This window comes from Marmota marmota, unplaced genomic scaffold (assembly GCF_001458135.2).
Source record: "Marmota marmota marmota unplaced genomic scaffold, marMar, whole genome shotgun sequence".
In the NCBI taxonomy this organism is placed as follows: Eukaryota; Metazoa; Chordata; class Mammalia; order Rodentia; family Sciuridae; genus Marmota; species Marmota marmota.
In genome coordinates this window covers 3308007-3333279 of record NW_026000229.1, presented here as the reverse complement: position 1 = coordinate 3333279, position 25273 = coordinate 3308007, and the positions used below count along the sequence as shown (strand labels likewise).

At 44.7% G+C, this 25273-nt stretch overlaps 1 protein-coding gene across 1 annotated transcript in view; it reads left to right on the top strand.

Annotated features, from left to right (window-relative positions):
• The window catches only part of Cyfip1 (cytoplasmic FMR1 interacting protein 1), an 88893-nt gene that overhangs the window by 909 nt on the left and 62711 nt on the right, over positions 1-25273 (top strand). The gene's annotated exons all lie outside the window — the stretch shown is intronic.

The following is a 25273-nucleotide window of genomic DNA, read 5'->3' as shown; positions in this document are numbered from 1 at the left end:
GCCTCGCGTCTCCCGGTCCGCGCTCGCCAGCTCCTGAACTCCCGGTCCCGGGTCGCCCAAGACCCCCGATCGCGGACTTCTGCACGCTGGCTTCTGCATTCCCTCCTGAATCCCCGCGTTCCAGAATCTCTGGGCCCCGGGGCCCCCAGTGCTTAAGTCCACAAATCACCCGTCCCCGCGCACCCTGGACTCCCCGCCCCAGCCTCCGAATCTCCAAACCCCGGGCCCCGCGCCCCAGGATCTTGGATCGGGCGTCCCGGGCACGTGGCAGAGCTCCAATGGTGAAGGGACACATTGGTGTTTTGCATGTTATTGTTGGAAAGTAAGGAGCGGACTGATTGCTAATCGTGGGCTAAAGTCATGCCACCAGGCTTGAACCCGTTTTTGCTTTGTGCCACCCTCCGAGGAGAGGAGGGAGACTGTGGTCCAGCGAAACCATTCTCAGATTCTTGGAGAGATGAGTTTTGGGCTTTGTTAAGGAGACCGGATGGTTACGTGGGCAGCGCTGCTCGGCACAGCCATGCTGAATTGTGTATTTTAAGCCTAAGATGCGTGCGCTTAATTTGCAGCACATTGTGGGTGTGAGGAAAGAGGGGGAGAGTGATTTGGAATTGGGGTTTAAGGAGCGTTTTTAAACAGAGAGGAAGCATCCAGTCGATGTCAACTCTGTGGTTAAGTGTGAATGGTATAGATAGCAATTGCTTATTAAACGCGGTATTGATGGATCTCCTCTGTGGAGAATGAGACTATGGAATGTGTGTCTTCTACGAGTAGCGGATACTTACTGCTTTTCACATCGGACAGTGTTTTTCAGCGTCGTGAGTTCAATAGTATTTCCTGGCTGTCTTTTAATAAGATTCCTTAGTTAAGATCCGTGATTGAAGCTGCAGTGGTACCTGATACCTGGCTCAGATTGCTGTCCTTGATGATTTGGTGATTTTGCTGTGAAGCCCCATGGGTTCATCATCTGGAGGTTGCAGCAGGCTTACTTAAGGAGTGGTGTTGCCTGGATCAGTGAGGGTCCCACACCTGCCGTCCCTTAGCCCTGCAGGTTGCTAATGGATTTCCATGTCATGCCTAGATCCACAGGCACAGAGCTTGAAAGAACTAATTCCATTTTAGATAGATGTGAGCCATGACAGATACACATTGTTAAGAATTCAGTAGGAAGATTGTGCTAGTGGTGTAGGATTCCCTGTTACTTTCTTTCCCTAATGCATCCCAAGGGACTGAGGCAAACACTGGAGTTGTGGAGGACACATTTCCTGGTCAGTATGTATGTTCTCATGCTGATAAGTTGCTCAAAGAAACTAAACCACTCCCTGTGTTTTTGAGTATGTGCTTATTTTTAAATTTACATATGGCAGAATTCATGTTATGGTGTACAGTGAGTTTTACGAATGCATAGAGTTCTGTGATTGCCACTATAGTCAAGATGCAGAACCAGTTCCATCACTCCCAAAATATCCATCCAGGTGTCCCTTGTAGTCAGCCTCTCCCTGTCCTCAACTTCTGGCCATCACTGATCATTGCTATTTGCTTTTTCCAGGAGGTCATATACAGTCTTTCAGTCTGCATTGTAGATTCAGCCCTATTCTAGTTTGTCCCTAAGGAGTAAAGATAGAAGGGTTCGAAAAGTGTAGTTCTAGGATGCATCTTGGAAGAGAGACTAATATGGTATTTTTAAGTGTTAAGGAAAATTGCAAACTCCAGCTCATTAAAAAATCTAAGTAACATTACCTTACAACTTCATCTCTCTCTCTCTCTCTCTCTCTCTCTCTCTCTCTCTTTCTCCCTTTCTCCCTCTCTCTCTCTCTCTCTCTCTCTCTGTATTCTCTCTCTCTCTCTCTNTGTATAAGAGACAGCTCTCTCTCTCTCTCTCTCTCTCTCTTTCTCCCTTTCTCCCTCTCTCTCTCTCTCTCTCTCTCTCTGTATTCTCTCTCTCTCTCTCTCTCTCTGTATTTTTGGTAACAGTGAGATATCATGCATTTTCACTTAATGATGTTCAGTTATTTAAAGATTTTGGAAATCCTTAAATGTTGGTTGTTTTAGTCAGTTTTCTCATCACTGTGACCAAAATACCTGACAATAAGAACTTAGAAGAGGAAAAGTTTATTTGGGATTCATGGTTTCAGAGACCTCAGTCCATAGATGGCTAACTCCATGGCTCTGGGCCAAAGGTGAGGCTACTTCATGGAGGAAGGACCCAGAGGAGGAAAGCTGTTTACCTCATGGCAGCAAGAAAGCCGAAAAAGGGAGAGAGGGCGCAGGCAGGGAGGGACCCCAGGAAGAACGATCCTTCAAGGAGGTAGATCACCTCCTCTTGCCATGCCCCACCTGCTTACAGTTACTATCCAGTCAGTCCATTCAAACCAGGATGGGCCAACTAGGTCACACTGACCTGTAATCATAATCTAATCATTTTACATCTGAATAGTCCCAAATTAAGAGGAGCTTTTGGGGGGCACCTTATATCTATACCATAACTTTGGTATATATATATACACACATATATATATATATACACACACACACACTCTCTATACACACACAGATTTCCATTTTAAAAATTTTTTTATATTTATTTTTTATTTATAGGTGGACACAATATCTTTATTTTATATTTATGTGGTGCTGAGAATCGAACCCAGTGCCCCACGCATGCCAGGCGAGCACTCTACCTCTGAGCCACAACCTCAGCCCTGAGATTTCCATTTTTAATGACAGTATATTATAGTCATGCATTGCTTACTGATGGGGATATGTTTTGATAAATGTATTGTTAGGCATTTCATCACTATGCAAAATCTTGGAGTGTAATTACCTAAAGTAGACAGCTACAGACATTAGTAGGCGATTCAATCTTAGGAGACCAAGATTACTGACTGAAATGTCACTGTGCAGCACGTGACTATATTCCATGGTGTAGATGTATTAAAATTTGTTTCATGTCTCTGTTAGTTGACACTATTATTTTTTACTATTTTTTTACCACTCTAATTGATGCTTATGTCTGTATCTTGGTGCACATACTCAAATTTGTGATTTTGAAGGTGAATTTGGGTTTCAGCAATAGCTAACATTTCTTTTTTTTTTTTTTTTTTTTAAAGAGAGAGAGGAGAGGGAGGGGGAGAGAGAGAGAGAGAGAGAATTTTTTAATGTTTATTGTTTTTTAGTTTTCGGCAGACACAACATCTTTGTTTGTATGTGGTGCTGAGGATCGAACCCAGGCCGCACGCATGCCAGGCGAGCGCGCTACCGCTTGAGCCACATCCCCAGCCCCAGCTAACATTTCTTGAGTACATCATATGTTACAAGCTTCATTCTAAGCCAGGGTTACTTTTCCTGTAAAGGTCCAGATCGTGAATTTTTAAGGCTTTGTGGGCCATCTGGTCTCTGTGGCAGCATCAAAGCAGCATGGACCACGTGTAATGAGTGGGTGTGGCAGTGTGCCAACAAAACTTATTTACAGAAAGAGGCAGTGGTCTGTAGTTTGCTGACTCATATTCTCAGTAGTTCATGTGCTAATTGTTCTCACAACACTCCAAAGCAGGTGCAATTATTATTCCCACTTTGTGGATAAAGAAGTGACACAGATGAGGTAGGAGCCAAAGGTTATACGCAGAGCCAGACTTTGAATTCACACTCCAAGTTTAAAAATTAGAAAAAAGTTGCCAAATACCATCCCCCAAATGTCAGGCCCTCAGGCACTGCTGATCCGCTCATTCGTGGTGGTTAGAAAGGGACATGCGTGCTTAGGGACCACTCTCAGCACACCCATTGGGCACCTATCTGGATTCTGGCTTTTGATCTGCTTCACTAGCATCAGTGGGGCTCCCAGCAGACCATCTGGAGAAACAACAGAAACTTCTGGCAGGGGAGATCAAGTTAGGTCATGACAAGACTGCTTCTCTGTCTCCTATCAATGCCTGCTCCAACAGTAATCACTAAACCAGAGTCTATGAGGCCCTGGATGTGTTCTCCAGCACTGCAAAAGATAAAGCAAAAACACACCAAAAAACCAACGTGGGGGAATCACCTACCTGACTTTTTCTTCCCATTATGACAAAGTATACAAAACATGAAATTAACATGAAAAACTCCAGTTTTTGTTGGAGTGTAGTGGCATTGAATACATTTACATTGTTGTGCAACCATCAATATTGTCTCTAGAATTTTTTCATCATCCTAAACTTAAACGCTGAACCCATTAAGTCATAACTTCCTTTTCTCCCACTTCCATTCTGTCTTGTGTCTCTCTATGAACTTGACTATTCCAAGTACTTCATGTAAGTAGAATAATGTAATATTTTTAAAAATTTCTACTTATTTCTTTTACTATAATATTTTTTAAGTCTCATCATTTTGTAGCATGTTTGGAATGTCATTCCTTTTCAAGGCTGAAAAGCATTACATACCACATTTTGTTTCCTTGTTCATCTATCCATCCATGGACAGTTGGGCTGTTTCTACCTTTTAGTTTTTTGAATAGTGCTGCTATGAAAATTGTTGTTTGAGAGTCTGTTCTCCCTCACCAACCTTTATTTATTTATTTATTTTGTACGTAGCAGAAGTGGAATTGTTAGATCATGTGGTAATTCAATATTTAATTTTTTTTTTTTTTTAAGGAACTGCTGTTCTGTTTTCCAGAGTGGCTTTACCATTTTACATTCCCGACAGTGCATAAGGGTTCTGATTTTGTTATATCCTTGCAAACACTTCTTGTTGGTTTTTCTTTTCTTTCTCTTTTAAATAAAAGCCATCCTAGTGAGGATGAAGTGATATCCAGTTTGGGTTTTGATAGTTTAGTGATATTCAGCATTTTTTTCTGAGTTTATTGGCCTCTTGTGCATTTTCAATGTCTATTTAAGTCTTTTGCTCATTTTTAAATTGAGTTGATTGTTTTTATTGTTGAATTTTAGGACTTATTAATATGTACCGATGATTTGAAAATATTTTTTTGCCCATTGTGGGGGTTATCTATTCACACTTTTGTTTTTGTTGTTGAGCCCAAGGACATTCTGCTACTGACCTACAACCCAGGCCCTTTTGGTTCATTTCTTATTTTGAAACAGGTCCTGCTAAGTTGTCAATGCTGGCCTCAAGCTTGTGATCTTCTTGCCTTAGTCTCTCAAGTAACTGGGATTACAGGTGTGTCCCACCATATCCAGCTCTTAATACTGCCCGGGATGGTCAAAAATTTTTGATTTAGTCTGCTTTACTGTTTTTTTTTTTTTTTCTTCTTCTTCTTTTGTAACTAGTACTTTTGGGATCATATCCAAGAAATCATTACTAAATCCAATATCATGAAGCTTTTCTCCTGTATTTTCTTCTTGAGAGAAGTATAGTTTTAGTAATTATGTTTAAGTATTGATGTGTTTTGAGTTTACTGGTTTTTGAGGGTATATGTGCTAGGGATGGAACCCAGGGCCTGGCACATGCCAAGGTCTCCCACAGAGCTACCTCCTTAGTCAAGTTGACTTTTGTAAGTAGTGTAAGGAAATGGCCCAACTTGATTGTTTCGTGTGTAGATGTCTAGTTTCCCATCTTATTTATCTTATTTTTTATTGTGAGACATTGTCTCACTAAGTTGCGCAGGCTGTCCCTGAACTTGGGATCCTATTGCCTAGGGTTACAGGTGGCTCTGCCACCATGTTGACCTATCATTTGTTTTTGCTTTTGCAGTGTGGGAGCTCAACTCATGGCTTCATACTCGGTAGGCAAGTGCTCTGCCACTGAGCCACAACTGCAACCACTTTCCAGTGGTATTTGTTGAAAAGACTGTCCTTTCTCCAATTGAATGGTCTTGACGCTGTTGTTAGAAATCATTTGCCCTTATGTGAAAGGATGCATTTCTGGGTACTCTTCTCTTTTGTTGGTCAGTTTGTTCATCTTTGTAATCTTTCACCTCTTGGTTAAATGTATTAAATTTTCTTTTTGATGTTTTAGTAAATGGAATTGTTAGTTTCCACTTTAGATTGTTCATTGCCAAGCTATAAGAAATCCTCATTTTAATGTGTTGCTTTTGAGTCTTGCAACTTTGATGGATTCTTTTATTGGCTCTAACAGTGTTTCTGTGCAATCCAGGATTTCCTACATATAAAATCACGTCCTGGGGCTGTGGTTGTGGCTTAGTGGTAGAAAGCTTGCCTAACATGTGTGAGGCACTGGGTTTGATCCCTGGAGCCACATGAAAATAGAAACAAACAAAATAAAGGTATTGTGTCCATCTACAACTAATAAAATAAAATAAAATCATGTGTGTCATCTGCAATTTCATGTGTTATGAGGCTATCTTGTTAGATGCATATGTATTTGTATTGTTATGTGACACTGATGGAGAGACCCTTTTATCATGTTTCTAGTAATTTTTGTCTTCAAGTCTATTTTGTCTAGTATTTGTCTGATGTTAGTATAATCATTTCTGTTCTTTTTTGTCTTCTCTTTTCATGGCGTACTTTTCCCATTCTTTTAGTTTCACCTCACTTGTGTCTTTGAATTGAAAGTGTGTTTCTCCTGGATAGCATATAGTTGGTACACGTTTTTAATCCATTCTGTATGTCTCAGCCTTCTGATTTGAGTGACTTGTTTTATTCCCATTTAATGTAAGTAGTTATGTGGTAGGATTTACATTGCCATTTTATTCTGTTTATGTCTTATCTGAAGAACTGATGGTCACAAGTGGGACGCCTAATCACAGCATGTCTGGCCTGATTTCAGGTTATTAAGAGGATTCCAGAGCATTTCAAGAACAAGATTTGCATTTATATATATTTTATATTAAAGGCCTCTCAAAACATGGTCTCAAAGAAATATGGATTTTTTTAAAACCCCTGTGGTGGTTTTGAGCCTGGTGTGCATTTGTGTTGTTCAGCAGAAGCTCCATATTCGTTTTCCTGGTTGCTCCCTCTCCAGCTTTATCTTGACTGCCTCTTCATGTGTAGCTGTGAGAACAGAAATGGTGGGCATTGATCTGTGGCTTCCAGCTTTTTTAGTTGTGAATAGAATAGATAGGCAGTCATAGCAACTGTGACCTTGAAACCAGAATATTTGTGATTCTTATTTGTACCTCAGGTCTCTCTAGCCAAACTTGTCATGCCCTGTTCTTTGCTCTCACCAGCACATGGAGGGATTTTGCTCCACAAGGGAGAAAAACATGCTCAGAAAGCAATGGGCTCCATCTTGAAACTGGACTCCATGGCCAGGTTTATGCTTTGAGCCTGTGTGGTCTCCCCTTTTGCTCATGTTTCCCTGAGCAGAACAGTGGGGTGTGTTGATTTCTCCTTGAAGAAAGGCAGAAGGAGGCAGGCTTTGGTTTGAAGAATCAGAGAGCCCCAAGTCAGATGTGGTAGGAGGATCTGTGTTGTACTTGAATCCCTGTCTAATGCTTGACTTACTCAGATTGTTCCTTTTTTTTTTTTTCTGCACTGGGGATGGAATTAGGGGCCTTATGCATGCTAGGCAAGTGCTCTACTACTGAGCTACATCCCCAACCACAAGCTGTTCCAAAGAGTTGTTTTTTGTTCCCACAAACCCTGCCTAGAAGGACCAGTCTCCACAAAAGCAATAATCTTTAAAGCAACCTTTAAAGCAACTTGTTCTTGAGAATTCACAGGTTGTAGAGAATTAGCTTTGTTCCTGTCCTGCAGACCACACTGAAAGGTTTTGAACAAGTTGTGTTTTCTTGCTTTCTTTGGTGTTAGAGGCATGGGAGTGGTAGGGGGTGGTGATTAGTCAGGGTTCTCCAGAGAAACAGAATCAGTAGGGGAAATATATAATATATACCCATATATAGAGATACAGATAGATATATGTATATGGTATATATGTATAAACATACACACACACACACACAGGCGAGGGGAGGGAGACGGAGATTTATTTTAAGGAATTGACTCATAGTTGTGGAGGCCTGCAAGTCCACGTTTTTTCAGGGCAGAGCAACATGCTAGAGCCTCAGGGAAGAGTTGATGTAGCTCTAGTCCATAGGCTGCTTGGAGGCAAAATTCCCTTTTTCTTTGGGGAACCTCAGTCTTTTTTCACTTAAACCCTTCAGCTCATTGGATGAGACCCTCCTGAGTTATGGAGGTTAATCTGCTTTACCCAGAGTCTACTAATTTAAGTGTTGACTCATCTAAAAACTACCTTTCATAACGACGTCTAAATGGAGTTTGGCCCCAAACCAGATGTTGTTAAAAAACAACAACAACAAAACCTCCGAGGTACTGTGAACTTGACCCAAGTTGGCACATGGCCATCACAGGGAATAATTTTTAGTTTATATTTTAATAATTTGCATTTTAGAGAATTGCCTCCTCCTTCAGAATTTGACTGAGTGCTTATTGCATTGGGGATGCAGAGGGTGAAAGAGGGGGTGGTCTTTGCTCTCTGGGAGCCAGCTGATCAAGAGCCTACACTACCAGATTCCCTCCACCAGGAATAGGAAATACATCCTGGTCACAGATGCTGCTGTAATACCTTGCACACAAATTGTGAGAAGTTGTAAACCTTCTCTCATTTATACCTGGCCCCACGTCCATCAGAAGTGAACAGAGCTGGCTGGGTTGGACCCCCTTCAGGGTGCCACATGGCCAAGGTCTGTGGATGTGACTTTCTGCCCTGTACTTTTTTGGGGGGTGGGGTGGAGTATGGTACTGGGGCTTGAACTCAGGGACACTGGACCACTGAGCCACATCCCCAGCCCTGTTTTGTGTTTTATTTATAGACAGGGTCTCACTGAGTTGCTTTTTGCTGAGGCTGACTTTGAACTTGTGAACCACCTATCTCAGCCTCCCGAGCCTCTGGGATTCCAGGCGTGTGCCACTGCACCTGGCTCTGCCCTACATTTGTATGCCACCCTGGCAGGGCATTGTGTGTAAAGAGTCTGCTTTGTACTACTTAATATTTCATTTATACATTTCAGGCTTACCTCACAGGTGGAGTGGAATGGGTTCTGATCCTGTGAAGGGCATTTGAGAAGCTTTGGGAGTTCTTGGGTTATTGTGATTTTGTCCCAGGTCCAGGCAGGAGGCATTATGGCCTCTGGGCTGGGGCTCAGCCCAAACCAGAAGGCCAGGGAGGTGTGAGCATAGGGCCCACAGCCCTGTGTGTTTTCTCTGCACGATGAACTTGAAGGGCTCAGAAGCCCTGGTTCTTTCTTTTTACATGTCAGATGCATTCCTGGAGAGCTGGCCAAGATTGCATATTAGGAGGAATGCTTGGACTCTGTGTGCTTCAGGAGCTTGGTGGCTTTGTTTAGAGGATGGGCTATACTCCTGCATACAGCCTCTGACACTTTGATTGGGGATTACCCTAGCTGCAGGAGGATATGCAGATCTAGACCAAGTCCTCGGTCCATGCCCCTCAGCAGCAGGGCTCAGCCGGGGTCCCTCAGGCAGTCTTTACTTGTGGTTAGAATTCTTCATGCTTTGGACACTGTAGCCTCAGCTGAGTAGCTTCTGTCACATCTGCTAACAGCCCCTGGAAAGGGACTCTGGGGAGCACAGTCCTTGTCCTGGGTTCCTGACACATGTCAGAATTGATATTCCCAAGCACCTCAGGTTGCTTGGAAAAGCTTAAATAAATTATATAAACTTATTCATTTTTTTTATCCTTTCATCCTTTCTCAGCCTTTTTATTGACTCTGGCACCAAATAAAAACAAAAACACCTGGCCTGACACTTAACCCCAGGCATTCAGGAGGTTAAGGCAGGAGGATCCAAGTTTGAGGGCAGCCTCAGCAACTTAGTGAGACCTTGTCTCAAAATCAAAAATAAAAAAGAGCTGGGGATGTAGCTCAGTGGCAGTGTGTCCTGGGTTCAATCTCTAGTCCCCCAAAATAAATAAACAAAATCCCTAAACAGCAAGAAAGCAGTGAGGGTGATTTTGGGGAGTATATATTTCCCACCTTGGTCATTTCCTGTCTTCCACTCCTCCATCCCTAAAGCTTCTCTGAGCATGTCTCTGTTCTTTAGCCACATAAAGGGCACCTTTGTCCAGCCTGCTGGGTGTATCATAAGGTGCAGTGGAGAACATGGAGTTTTAGAAGGATCTATCCATCAGAGGTAGGTGACAACATAGGCAGCTGCATTTGTCTGTCGGTGACCTTGGACTTGTGTTAATCAGCCCTCCCGAGGCCTGCACACCAAGAGGGAGGTTCTTGATTAGCTACATGACAGCGCATGCAGATTCTTAGAAGTCTTCATTGCCTTACCATGGTCCTGCCAATGGTCTGGGCTGCGGTACTGATGTGCTCCTTTGTCCCCAGCAGGTCTGTAGGTTTGTTAGGGAGGCCTTTCACCTGAGCTTATAGATGATGTCTTCTCCCTGGGTCTTTAGCATTGTTTTCCCTCTGCATGTTTGTTCCCTAATCTTCAATTGTCTTTGATTAGAGCCCACTCTGACAGCCTCATTTTAACTTGATCACCTCTGTGGAGACCCTGTCTCTAAATATGGCACATTCTTAGGTACAAAGGGTTAGGGCTTCAACAAATGAATTTGGGTGTAGGGGACTACAGTTCAGCCCTTAACAAGTTATTTAATTAAAACTTGGTCTTATCATTTTCACTTTTTGATTTGCCAGAAGCTTTCTTCCCAGGAATGTAGTATGTTAGTCTGTTTTCTGTTGCTATAACGAAATACCCAAGGCTTGGTAATTTTTAAAGGAAAGAGATTTATTTAACTAAAGCTAACTTCTACTTGGCTTTAATGAGGGCCTCATGGCAATGGAATCACAATGGTGGAAGACAAGAAGACAGGGCACAGAGAGACCAGTCTTGCTTTCTAGAACAACTTTCTCAGGATTCACATGAGAACTACCTAATCCTCTCTCCGGGTGATATTCCAATGACTTGCTCACCTCCTACTAGGATCCCCTTTGTGAAGGCTCCACCACCCCTTAATATCACTAAGCCGAAGACCAGGCATGTAACACATGAACTGTTGGGAAACAAACCTTGTCCAAACTGTAGCATGGGGCTCTGGGCACGTGGGCATTTTCCGGGCTGGTATGTGGTTGGAGAGGTGTGTTTCACCCAGCAGTGGGTGGGTCACAATGGTGAGTCACATGGCTGTTTTGAGCATTTTTTTTTTTTAAAAAGAATGATATATTTTTTTAAGTTGTTGATGGATTTTTATTTTACTTATTTATATATGGTGCTGAGATTCAAACCCAGGGACGGCACACATGTCAGGCAAGTGCTGTACTGCTGAGCCATAACCCCAGCCCCTTGAGCATTTTTTTTAAACATTTGTTTTTTAGTTGTAGGTGGAACAATACCTTCATTTATTTTTGTGGTGCTGAGGATTGAACCCAGGGCCTCACACATGCTAGGTGAGCGCCCTACTGCTCAGCCCCAGCCCCAGCCCCCAAATTCTTATCTTTAGTCAGTTTATTGAACTTTTTCTGGATCTTGGTGTTATTTCTGGATTCATTCCGGGGTGATCTGTTGCCCTAATAGTTTTTCTCCCATGGGTGATTCTTTGGCTCCTGGGAGTGGTGACAGCAGTTTGCTGAGTCTGGGTCTATTAAACAGCTTCCTTCCCTGGGCCTGGGTGGGCAGAGTTCTTCCTACTTGGTAAATTTAAGAAGTGAAAGAGGAAATTCCAGAGGGAAAGGCTGAAAAGTTCAATATGATAGAAAGTTTAGACCTTGCCAGAGACTCTAGGTTCAATTTTCAGCATAAAGAAGGAAAAAAAAAAAAAGTTAAAACTTAGGTTTCAAAGGGGAAAAGTAAGTAAAATGATAAAGCAAGTAGCTTGATCTGGAAAAAGTTGGGCAGCACCCGCCCAAAGTTTCAGAATCTTTAATATTGTTAGTATAGCGAATATCTGTGTAGTCAATGAAGAAAGAACTGAGATTCCAGAGGATTAAAAACAACGAGCCAAAAAGCTCAAGTTTAGCAGAGCGGTGGCACACGCCTATAGTCCCAGTGCCTGAGGAGGCTGAGTCAGGAGGATTGTGAGCTCAAAGCCAGCCTCAGCAACTCAGCGAGGCCCTGAGGAACTCAGCAAGAGTCTGTCTCTAAATAAAATATAAAAAGAAGGGCTAAGGATGTGGCTCAGTGGTTAGCGCCCCTGGGCTCAATCCCTGGTATCAAAAAAAGAATTTAGAATAAATAAATAAATAAATAAAAAGCTCAAGCTGGCAAATAAGGAAAAGCAAAAACGGTTATAGTACAAGAATGTGTTTAACCTCAGTGACAAGAAAATAAGGGCAAATTAAAAAATCTTTTGTGAACAGTGCTGCAATGAACATGGGAGTGTAGATGTCTCTTCTGAATACTGAGATCATTTCCTTTAGATAAAGACTAGGCAGTGGAATTGCCGAATCATGTGGTAGTTCTATTTTAATTTTTTGAGGAACCTCCATACTGTTTTCCATAATGACTATACCAGTTTACGTTCCCACCAGTAGCACATGAGGGAGGGTTCTCACTTCTCCATATCCTCACTAGGTGTATTTTTTAGTTTTGTTAATAGTCATTCCCATGGGGTAAGGTGTTCTCTTATTGTGGTTTGATTTGCATTTCCCTGATGACTAGTAATATTGAGCAGTTTTTCATTATCTTTTGGTCATTTATGCATCTTAATTTGAGAAATGTCTATTGAAGTCCTTTGCCTCCTTTTAACTTGGATTACTTGCTTTTTCTGTTAGTAAGTTGTTTTGAGTCCCTTATATATTCTGGATATTCATCCTTTGTAAGATGCGTAGTTTGGAAACATCTGCTCCCATTCTGTAGATGAAAATGAGGCCTGGCTGCTGTGGGAAGTACCATACCAGTGATAGACCGACCACCTTGTCTGTGGGACCTGGGGAGAGCACACCTGGCTTGAATCCACCTGCAGCTTTAAAGGTGGTCATGTGACCTAAGAATTCTTCCTTAGGGCTGGGGATGTGGCTCAAGCAGTAGCGCACTTGCCTGGCATGCACGGGGCGCTGGGTTCGATCCTCAACACCACATAAAAATAAAATGAAGATATTGTGTTCACCTAAAACTAAAAAATAAATTAAAGAAAAAAAAAAGAATTCTTTGTTGGATGTGTTGCCTGAAAAGTGACCTGAAAGCATACACTTTGAGCTCTTCTGCCCAGAGATGGTAATGCAGGCCGTGCCCAGTGGTGTTCCCCTTCCTCAGGTATTCAGAATATGAAGGTATTATAAAGAAGACAGAAGTTCCATGGGAAATGGAGAGGGGAAGGGAATAGGAAAGAGTAGAATGAATCGGACATAACTTTCCTGTGTTCTTATGTTCATACATAACCAGTGAATCTCCACATCATGTACAACTACAAGAATGGGGTCCTAATTAGCATAAGATGTACTCCATGTGTGTATAATATGTCAAAATACACTCTACTGTCGTGTATATCTAAAAAGAACAAATTTTTTAAAAAAGCATTCTGACAAAAGAACTGTGTAGAAAGTACAATTCTTTTTGTTAATATTTTGAAAGCATTCTAGTAATTAGAATTGGGCTAGGCAGTTTCAACTACGGTTGTGTAAGCATTTAGCTCTTTGAAATTGGTTTTAAAGTAAACTAATGATGGTATCTACTAAAAAAAAATGGTGGAGAAGATCCTCGTGAACTCAGTGAAAGAACTGCTCTTGGTTCTTGTCCCACTGATAGGTAGCTAAATGACCTGGAACTGTCCCCCCAACCCTGCCTAGGAGTTCTTGTGAAGATCAGTTGGGAGCCTGTTGTAGAATCAGGATTCTGGTTCACCCTGAAAAGCCCTTCTCTAAGTTGCTCCCTTTGGTGCATAGCTGGTGTGTATGTGTGTCACTGCCCATTTACAGAGTTGCTGCCTCTGTGGAAGTCTCCTGTGAAGTCCCAGGGATGCCCGAGGACGTTGGCTGCCCTGCTCTGTGGGAATGTCGTCACCTTAAGGGAAGGAATTGAGGCCAATACTGATGCTTTCAACCAAAGTGGGTTGACAGCAGGATCCTTGGAAGAGATTGGGGAGTTGGGTATGGGGGGCAGTAGGACATAGCATCGCTGAGATTAGCCAAGGTCATTGACTTGACTTTAGGCGAATGTCATTGTTGAGCTCAAGGGTCCTCAGTGAAAGTTGACTCAGGACCAAGGATGTCAGAAGCTCCTCATGGCTGTGCCTGGAGGGGGTGGAGGCTGACTTGGTTGTCAGATGCTGGGCTACCTTAGACCCTAGTGTGCAGGAGGCTGGGTTCTTTACAGGGCAAGAGGAAGGACAAGGAGAAAAGAAAGGACACATATGTTTGGTATGGGTACTTGATAAAGATGGATGAGTTGAGCTGGGCATGGTTGTGTATGCTTGTTATCCCAGTGACTTGGGAGGCTGAGGCAGGAGGATGGCAAGTTTGAGGGCAGCCTTGGCAACTTATCGAGACTCTGTGTCAAAATAAAAAATAGAAGGGGTTGGGGAGGTAGCTCAATGATAGAGCACTTTGGTTCAGTCCCTAGTACTAGAAAAAAAAGATGGATCAGGTGATCACAGTTTAGCCTTTGCTTGTCTTACAACTTCCTCTGTTCAGGGAAGAGAACCCAAAAGGCTGGCAGGGGAAAGGTGGGACCCGTTCCCAGCTGCCCGTGGCAGGATCTAGCAGATACACTGGCTGTCAGGGGTCTGCAGTATGATAAGCCTTGAGGAGCAGTGGGGTCACTGTGCCAAGTGGCCGAGGTGGTGCCTGGCACCTGACTGTATGCTGGCCTCCTGGGGAGAGTGGTTGCCTATTCTGTCCACGTGGGACAGTGCAGGTGGGTGCAGGCCACCAAGTCATGGCTACAGAGGGGCGTGGGGTGTGTTGGGTACAGGGAACCTCCTCAGTCCCTCTGGGTTCAGCTTGGAGAATTCCAGAATCTAGTCTGGAGGTTGCCACACCCCCTTTATGGTGTGACTGCCCTCTTATGTCCCAGAGACCCTCCTGGCAGGATCTGTTCTATTAGAGAGGATAAATTGAACTGGAAGTACGGTTGTCTTCCTTTGTGCCTTTTTAAACATGAACTGGATTCTTGTGACAGATGAAGGAATGCCACTATCACCAAAAGCCATTCTGTAGCAAGTCATGCTGTCTCTCTGGATCCCACATCATGGAGGAAAACAGCCACCCCCACCAACAAGGACCCTGCTCAGTCCAGCCATCTGCCAAATGGGGCAGCAAGTCAGGCCGTCTGGCGTTTATCTCTGTGCCTGGCAAGTTCCGTCACAGGGGCTTTGTTTAGCATTTTCTTTTTCCTGAGGAACCTTCTTGGTTGGGGCAGTAGGAACTGCAAAAGCATGTCACAGAGGCCCCACGGTGGCTGGGCCCAACATGAAGGAGCCAGGGCAGGGCAGCTGGAGGCAGCTGAGGAAGCCTCTGGACCTGGAGATGATGACTTTATTCTGGGACATGCTGGGCTTCTTCCCTGCTATCTATCTGTCTATTAATATTTATTTTTTGGTTTTAGGTGGACACAATATCATTATTTTATTTTTATGTGGTGCTGAGGATCGAACCCAGTGCCTCACGCAGGCTAGGCGAGCGCGCTACCCCTTGAGCCACATCCCCAGCCCTTCCCTGCCTTTTATTGATTGATTTTTTTTTTTAAATGTCAGAGTATTTTTCATACAAATCCTTGGAAGTAGTCCCAGTACATAGAATAGATGAGACAGAACTGCATTTGTTGCCATTGTGAGGCACCCCAGAGTTCCAGGGGGCATGGTTTAAATAACAGCTGTGGGCAGTGGGAGCCATTGCAAATGGAAGCAGGAGAGCTACGTTTTCAGAGTTGTGCTTTGCACAGTTAAAAGGGGTTTAAAAAGAAGAAGGGCATAAACAAGCATGGTTTGGAGAGTTCCAGAGGGGTCAGGGATGATCAGGCTGTCAGGAGACAGACCACTGTATCTTGAGAGACCTTGACTCCAGCTGCAGAGGCTGCAGACTCAGGGTGAGGGGTGAAGACTCCGTCTTATTCCCCCAAAACTCAAGATTCCACGGCACACTCCATTTTAGACTCCGACCTCTCATTGTCATGATGTTTCAAGCCAACTTGATTTTTGTTTCTCTGTTGATAAGGCAATTCTTCTGAGCTAGTTTTGAGTTACTGCTTTTGGAAATGAAACTTAAAATTTTGTGCTTATTTTAAAAAACGAATTTCCCAGTACTGGAGTCAGCCTGAAGTTTTTAATTATAAACTTTTTGCCTCTTTCGCTCCCAAAGCAGCCATCTCCACGCAGCAGCTCTCAGCCCCTGCTTATGGTACTGTCCTATGTTTGGCCATTTTAACATGTGAGAGAGAGAAAGGAACAATTCAGTGACATGTGTTTTTATTCCAGAGATGATTTCTTTTGCATGTGAACAGATTGCACAAAAATATTGGAAGTTTCTACTTTTCTGGAAAGTGCTGTTATTTGCATGTAGAAGAGGAAGAAAATGAGATCATGCTTTGTGCATTAGTAGAAACATCATAGTTTTTTTTTTTTTTTTTTTTGAAACATCATAGTTTATTTTCACTTGGTTATGCTGTGTAGTTAGACAAGCGAACCACTTTCAAGTTGTAAATTTTAAAACTGACATGTTTGGAAGTGCTAACTAAGCAGACCCTCCTTCTAACAGCACAACCCTCTTGGTGAGAGCAGATTGGCTTGGAGGTTAGCACCTGACATATAGCTGACTGTGTATGCTGCAGGCGGGGTCACCTGAACTGGGCAGGAATAGTTCTGCATTTTCCAGAGTGTGGCTTCACTGCATTTTGCAACCTCAGTGTTGAGCTGCCCTGGCAGTTTCTATTTTAACAGATACAAAGACTATTTCTTTCAGTTCCTGTGAAAAGGCATGGTCCTCACTTTGTTTGTATCCGGAGATCAACCCTTGTTCAGACATTACCCTGTCTGTGCCGGGGCCAGCAGGTGCTCTGGTGCCTCCTGCAGTCCTCGCCCTGTTTGTCTGGTTTGAACTGGCATGCCCATGAGCCCCCACCTGCCTCACCCTCACCCCAGCTCCTTGCTCTGTATAGGCATCCATGTACCTTGGCTTCTGCAGAGCAGGTGTACCCGCTGTCTGTTGTCACTGTAGATCCCTCCGCCTGCCCCTCCAGGACCAGGGGTCAATCCTTAGTCACATCTATATGCTGAGTCAGCTGCCACTCTTCCTCGCTCATGCCTTTTCCCTCTCATCTGGTTCCCAACCCGTGGAAGCCTAATATTTAAAAATATTGTTTAAAAATATATTTATTAGTTGTTGATGGACCTTTATTTGACTTATTTGTTTTCATGCGGTGCTGAGAATTGAACCCAGTGCATCACACATGCTAGGCAAGCGCTCTATCACTGAGCCACAACCCCAGCCCCTAATATTTATTAATGTTGCTTTATGACTGGAACACATTCTGAGGACTGCATCATTAGGTGATTTTGTTATTGAGTGAACATCATAATGTACTTTCACAAACTTAAATGGTAAAGGCCAATCTCTTGGCATGGCCTGTTGAGGTAATCAAGGAACAGATCAGTGAACATGTAATGTATACTGCTGTTGCTGGCATGGCTTAGCATGCTGTTTTATGGCAAACTCTAAAATATAGTAGGAGTACATTTTAAAATGATGGTAAAAGGATAGGATATTAAATACATAAACCAGCAACTTGGTCAACTATGTACTGCACATAATTTTACAGGCCACACTTTCACAGCTGTCCATGTGGTAGGTTCATTTACACCAGCATCACCAGAAACACCTGGCAGTGCTTTGCTCTGTTGCTTATGGTGGCTCTAGAGTCACTAGGCATAGGGAATTTGTTAGCTGCATTATAATCTCACGACAACGGCATTATTATACAAAATCTGCTGTTGACTGAAATGTCATTATGCAGTGCATGATTGTAGTAAAAACGATTTCACTTCTGTTTTCATGAACAGTAATTTATTTAATTAAGACCTTGACTTGGTAAAAGTGATAGATTCTGTAAAACTATTATGAGCTCCTTTATGAGTCAAGAGGCCTGTTGGGTTTAAGTGTTTGATTTACTAAAGATTTAAAGTAGAGGCTGCTTTGGAAACAGAAGTAACCAGGGGTGTGGTTTGCTTACAGTTTGTATTCTGAACTGTTGCACTTGGTACTTAAGTCTAGCCCTATATGTTAGGTTTGTGTTACTGTAACAAAATATCAGAGATAACCAACCTGGGAGGAGAAAAAGGTTGCTTGGCCTATTGCTTTTGGGCCTGTGGTGAGGCAGCACATCACGGTAGGGAGCATGTGTGGGAACAGAGTTGCTCACCTCATGGCCTGGAAGCCAAGAGAGAGAGGAAGAGGAGGGCCTGGGTCCCAATGTCCTCTTTGAGGGCACACAGGCACCCCCCCTCCCCCGTGACCTAATTCCCACCTCATAAAGGTCCTACCACCTCCCAATAACACGGCAGGCTGGTGACCAAGTCTTCAACATGTGGCCTTTGGGGAAGGACTTTCCAAATCCAAACCAGAGCACCCTCTAAGCCGCTTCCTGCTCAGTCTGGCGTGCCTTCATCCCTGAGTTCTTCTTACCTGCACAGGTGTTTACTTTGCTCTTTGTTTTTGTCCTTACATGTAGATGGATGAATGTCCTTGCTATTATATGAAAATTGTTCAAACAGAAAGTGTTGTTAGCTGTCTTTTGTTTCCAGAACAGCTCTAGGGGAAGGAAAATACATCCCAAGGCATTTATCCTTTAATCTGGGAAGATACTAGGCCCCTCTGCATCTTGTTAGGGGGTGGCCCGAGCAGGAAGGCCAGGCTGAGGTGGTCCTGGCGAGGAGCAGGCCATCTGTGTGCGGGCGGTGACAGCTCTTAGTCACCATCTGGCCATGCTTTGTGGGCGGGACCTCACCACTGTGCGGCCTGCGGTCCCTGAGGTCCCTGAGGTGCTGTCAGGGTCTGAGCCACATTCAGGCCCAGTGGCAGTGGACGTGTCCACACTGTGCTCTCAGGGGCTGCGGTGGGGCCATCTGGATGGTGTGGCCCATGGATGCCCCCTCCTTACCACAGGTGACCTGCCAGTGAGCCTCACCTGTGATGTCTGTCCCTGAAGCCACCTGTCTCGCTTGTCCCTTTGCTTTGTCCTGTCTCTGGCTGGTCTTCTCATGGGACCCATGTCCTCCCAGGAGTACTGGCTTCTCAAAGACACACTCACACTCACACACCCACCTCACGCTCACTCACACTCCTTTTTCCTCCTTCCCGTTCAGTCTCCTGGCGCTGCCCTGCCGCTGGCTGCGCATCCATCCTGCTGCTCTCGTTTCCATCAGTTCTTTGCAGCCCACACGTTCCTCTTCCTTTTATAAGACTGTCGAGTCAGGCAAGGACGGACAGTCTGTTTTTACCTCTTGGTGGAACTGCCAGCTGAACACGGGAGCTTGTCTCCGCCCAGCCACCTGCCTCATGCTGCCCCTGGACGGGGAGGACGATCGAGTCTATTTATTTTGTAAGAGAATGTTCCGTTACTCACTGTTCTTTGTTTCGAAGCATGTGGCGTCTACTAGGTTTTGTGAAAATCATCTCCCTTCTCTTCTCCCTTCTGCTCGGCCTCTCTGGTTGGGAGGTGCACACAGCCAACCCCCCATCACCCCCTGCCCTAGCCTGTGAGTTTGAGGTGGGAGTGTGGTGAGTGCTGGGCTCCTGAGCATTGTGCGCAGTGTTGTAGGTGGCTTTGGGGACCAGGAGCCTGCCCCGGGCAGGCTGGGAGGAGTCGCTCCACACGGTGTTTTCTAGATTGGCGTAAGCACTCTCGTACTTACCTTACATCCCTTGTCTGGTATGTCTTGTTTGTCCCCAGGCTTGTTCTCCCTCTCTGCCCTCCAGCCTTCAGGACTCACTGGGGCCACTGGGATAAGAGAAGTGGCTGGGCCCTTGTCCCTGTGCCTCTTGCCACCCTGGGCTTTTCTCTCTGCAGGTTGGGCTCTGTGCTGCTTTTTCTACCCCTTGGCCTGGGCCAGTTTGTCATCTACTCTCTCTGACACTTGCCTTGGCCCCACAGGTCCAGTTGCACAGCCCTGAGTGGACATGCAGTGCCCAGTGCTGGGTCAGGGTGACTGTTATTCCTGCTCTGTGTCTGGGGGTCCCCAGCAAAACAGGGACTCTCTGAGGCTCTCTCTGCTCATCTGTCAGTGTGTTGGGGTGACCCTGCCTTGGGCGTGGCCTTGAGGATGACTTGTTGAGAATAGGTCAAGGTGAATGCAAGGCTGAGGGGTGGTCAGTGACATGAGGTCAGCATGGTGACGTGAGGTTGGCATGTGAGGGGAGCCTCCAGCATGCCTGGTGTCACTGCCCTTTCAGTGGGTGACCCACCACACATTTCAGCCTGGCATTGGGAACCTGGGCCTCTTGCTCACCTGCAGTCCCCTCATGTTACCTGATCGCATCTGGTGTCCTCTGATGCCCACCTGGGGTCCCCTGAGACCTGCTTGGTCCTTTGATCAAGGGGAGGTATGCAGCATGGGTGTAAATTACCTCTCAGCCTGAGACCATGGTGGGTCTCACAAAGTGCTGGTTATAACTTGCTCTGCAAACTGCTGTGTAGCTGCCCAGAGCAGAGGGTACCCTGAGCCATAGAGTTACTGTGATTGATGCAGACTCTCGAAAAGTCACCTGAAAAGCAGCAAAGATGAATGTGTCTTCCTTTGAAATCTTAATTTTTAGCAATTCTTAAATTTACAAAATAAATGAATTTCTGGGCTTTTAGAACAGCACTTCTCACACCATATTAAATTCATTTTTATAACTTGATAAACATAGAATTCAGAAATAAACTTGAGGATTGGGAACTATGTGGACAGAAAAGAAGTCAAGGAAGAAAAACTGTCAATTTATGTTGTTAAATGACATAAACCGAGGGAGGACATGGTGTTTGGGTTGCTTCACCTTCCGGGAGGCCGGGGCTGTGTCAGAGGTGATGGGAGGTGCACGTAGCTGATCCTCCATCACCCCCTGCCTGGGGTGAGTGTGGAATGCCTCCTTGCAGCCCATGTGCAAGCAGGTCCAGCTGGCTCAGTGCCTTTCTGCACTGAGTGTGTATCGTTTTGTGTTCAGGAAAATACCAGCACATGTTGGTTCTTACTGGTCACTCAGTGCACAGAGTTCCAAATCCTGCCTGGGCAGTTCTCCTCAACTCCGTGTTAGTTTGCAAGGGCTATCATCATCTAAACACTACAGATCAGGCAAAAACTTATTTTCTTCTAGTCTGGAGACTGGAAGCTGAGACCAAGGTGTCAGCAGAGGCTCCCGTGGCCCCTCTCCTAGGCTAGAGCACCGCCCCTTCTTGCTGTGTCTTCTCAGGCCTTTCCTATTGTGCCTGTTCATGTGCCATCTGCTCTGACGAGGCCCCAAAGGGTGGACATCTATGTTTATGTCCCTATCAGCTGAACCAGTGGAACTAGAGATTCCATCCTAGCATTAAACTGTCAACTGCTGGTTGGTGGCACTGGCAGGTGTCAGGGCCACTTCTCATGTGTGATTTTAATTTTGTTGTTGGACGTTTGCTCTGTGGCACCCAGCTATGAAGGCTGGCCAGACAGTTGAGGCTCTGTCCCAGGGGTTGTAGGTAATGGCCATGCAATGTCTGGGCCAAAGTGCTCCTGCTGTGTATGTGGGCCTGATGGTGGGGCTGGGCAGCATCGTGAGCAGTGGACAGGGAAGGAATCATGGCATGGCTCAAAGCAGGAGGAGAGGCTGCCAACATCCTAGGACTGGGGTGGTTATAGCTGGGCACAGGTGAATGTAGACTTTATTCTCAAGCCACAGGACCTCGGGGACCAGGATTCGATTGGCAAGCAACAGTTACAGTTGGGAAAGTAAATGGATTTAAAAGAAAAATGGGAGGCACAAGTGCAAGGGCAAGAGGTGGCAGAGCCTTTGGGACTTGGTTTCAGAGTGGATTATTCTGAGCTCATGTAACACAATTGAAGCAGAGGTCACCCAAGTACATAGTGGTGGAAGGTGCACAAAGAGAGAAACCTTCAGAAGTGGCTGTGGCCTGGTGAGCTGGCCCCAGGTGGTGTGCATGTGCACGTGTGATGGCTGCTAGGCGTCCCACACCAGGTGTGTGGTGGAGGGAGTTTATGATGAAAGACTTGAAGTGTGAGAGTGCAAAGAACCACAGCGTGGGGCCACAGGGCTTTGGCCAGCAGCCCATACAACGCATCCTGAGCAGTAGCAAAAATATGCTGCAAGCTGGACGTGGTGGCACAGGCCTGTAATGCCAGTGGCTCGGGAGGTTGAGGCAGGAGGATTGCAAGTTCAAAGCCAGCCTCAGCAACTTAGTGAGGCCCTGTCTCAAAAAATAAAAAGGGCTGGGGATGTGGCTCACACCTGGGTTTAATCCACAGTACTGTACCCAAAAACCCCAAAACAACTGCGAAAAAAAAAATGTTGATTTACTTGAGAAATTTTATGGAAGTTGGAAGGTACAAGCAGCTTATAAAACAAACCATATCATTTTATCTTGTTTTTGTGGGATTATAGATAATAATTTTTTATCCTTTGTACATTTTCTGAATTTTTTAAATGACTATCTATCTATTTATCTATTTATTTATTTATTTATTGGTACCAGGGATTGAACTCAGGGGCACTTGACCACTAAACCACATCACCAGCCCTATTTTGTATTTAGAGACAGGGTCTCACTGAGTTGCTTAGGGCCTTGCTTGTGCTGAGGCTGACTTTGAACTTGCGATCCTCCTGTCTCAGGCTTCTGAGCCGCTGGGATTACAGGCGTTTGCGACCGCACCTGGCTTTCTGATTTATTACAATGAATATTGCTATATTTTGGCTTTCCATTTTCAAATTTAGGTACAATAATAGAAATACAGTGTTTTAACCATTTTTAGGTTACAGTTCAGTGGCATTAAGTGCATTTACATTGTTTTGCAACTATCATTACCAAACCATCCCAGGAATCTTTTCCTCATCCCAGACTAAAACTCTGTCCCTATTAAACACTGACTCCCCTTTCCTCCTTCCCAACCCCTGCAACTCTCTGTCTCTCTGAATTTGGCAAACCTCGGAACTTCACAAAAGTAAAATCATACGGAATTTGCTAGCTGGGCATGATGACATTCACCTTTAGTCCCAGCTACTGAAGAGACTGAGGCAGAAGGCTCACTTGAGCCCAGAAGTTTTGAGGCCAGCCTGGGCAACATAGTTTACCTTTTTGGGTCTGACTTTGTTCACTGTAGCATAATGTCTTCAAGATTTATCCATTTTGTAGTATGTGTCAAAATTTCTTTCTTTTGTAAGATTGAATGACATTTCATTGTTTGTATAGACCACATAAATATTGCTTCTTTGAGGGGAGGCAGTTCCCGGGGATTGAACTCAGGGACACTTGGTCACTGAGCCACATCCCCCGTCCTATTATGTATTTTATTTAGAGACAAGAGTCTCACTGTGTTGCTTAGTGCTTTGCTTTTGGTGAGGCTGGCTTTGAGCTTGGGATCCTCCTGCCTTAGCCTTCTGAGCTGCTGGGATTACAGGCATGTGCCACCACGCCCGGCTGCAATTCTTATATGTAGAAAGAAATCCATAAACACTGATTTGAAAAATGTTGAGCATGTGGGGTTTTCCTTAGATGTGACATTAAGTGTGTCACTCATGAATCATGGTCGAGAAGTTAACAGTTTCTACCAAGGCTTGCTGTGACCCCCTTCTTTTCTTCCTCTTTCTCCACTGTGGGGTTGCCTTGGCCTCTCCTGGGCAGAGGCTGGGGTGGGAGTTATGGGGGAAGGAGGGTCTCCAAGGGACACCCAGTGGGCTGTGTGGCTTCCTGACCTGATCTGCTTTCTCATTGACTAATGGCGGGTTGGCACAACCAGCTGAGCCCCCCCCCCCACCTTTCCTGGCATTCTGAATTGGTGTTGCTATGCAAAGGGCAGAGAGTGGAACTTGGGACATGGTCCACAGGATGCTGGGCAGCCCCCTTGGGGCCGAGGTATGTCCTGGGTAGCCTGGACTCCTCAAGGCATCCTCAGTTTGGAGGTGCCTGCATGGAGACCACTGGGGCTCCCGGGGCCAGCTGGCAGGATGAAGGCCTCCAGGTCCGACGTGGCAGAGCAGCTTTGTGGTCTCACTGCCCTGTGCTTTTTTCTTGCCTGGAACAGGAAGTTGTGATTAAAGAAGGAAAAAGGCTGGCTTCCTCGTTTTGAAAAGTTTCTGCTACATAATAAGTTTAAGGTTAGAAACACGCAGACTAGATCTGCTGTGGGGGGAGTGTCTGTAAATGTCAGTGAGATCCAGCCCGTGGGTGATGGTGGCGTCCCTCTGTGTTCTTGCTGATTTCCTAGTGATCCCCGAGAGATCACCGACATTCTAGCTGTAGTCGTGGACTTGCCTATTTCTCCTCATTCTGTCAGTTTTGCTCTGGTCGTTTGAAGTGCTTTGGCTAGATGCAGACACATTTACAATTGTCCTCTCTTGGCAGAATTGGCCCATCTGTCATTATGTAACATCCCTGTTTGTCCCTGGTAATTTCCTTGCTCTGAAGGCGGCTTTGCAGGGCCATTCCAGCTTCCCTTTGATGAGTACTTGCCTGGTTTGTCTTGTTTTTACTGCCAACCTGTTTACCTTCACTTGAGGTGAACTTTTAAAATTCATTCTGGTGATCTTTTTTTGTGGTTTGTTTTTGGTACTGGGGATTGAATACAGGGGTCAGCTTTGCCAGTGAGCTACATCCCTAGCCCTCTTTATTTATTTTGAGACAGGGTCTCTCTAAGTTGCTTAGGACCTCATTAAATGGCTGAGGCTGCCCTTGAATTTGTGATCCTCCTGTCTCAGCCTCCTGAGTCACTGGGTAAGCATTTGATCCCCAGAACCATGCCCAGCTCTGGCAATCTTTTAATTGGTCTTTTAATCTTTTAATTGGTGTTTTTAGATTATTTATCATTAATATAATTGTTGGTGTGGTTTGATTTAGGTCTACTGTTTTATCACTTGATTTTTATTTTTTATTGCTGTGTCCCCCCACCCCTGCCACCCCCTGCCTCAAGCATGCTAAGAACATGTTCTACCACTGAGCTATACCCTTTACCCCCTTCCTGCCTTCTTTTAGGTTGTTTGGGTTTTAAAATAGCTTTTTATTTTAATTGATTAATTATTATTATTATTATTATTCGTTGTAGGTCCCTGAGATGGAACTCAGGACCAGCACATGCTAGGCAGGTGCTCTACTACGGAGCTAAATCCCCAGTGCTCTTTTAGGTTAATTGAACATTTCATAGTATTTTATTTTAATTTATTCCAGATTGTCAAATTAAAAGTTACCTATTTTGCTTTGTATAACTTTCTTTTAGT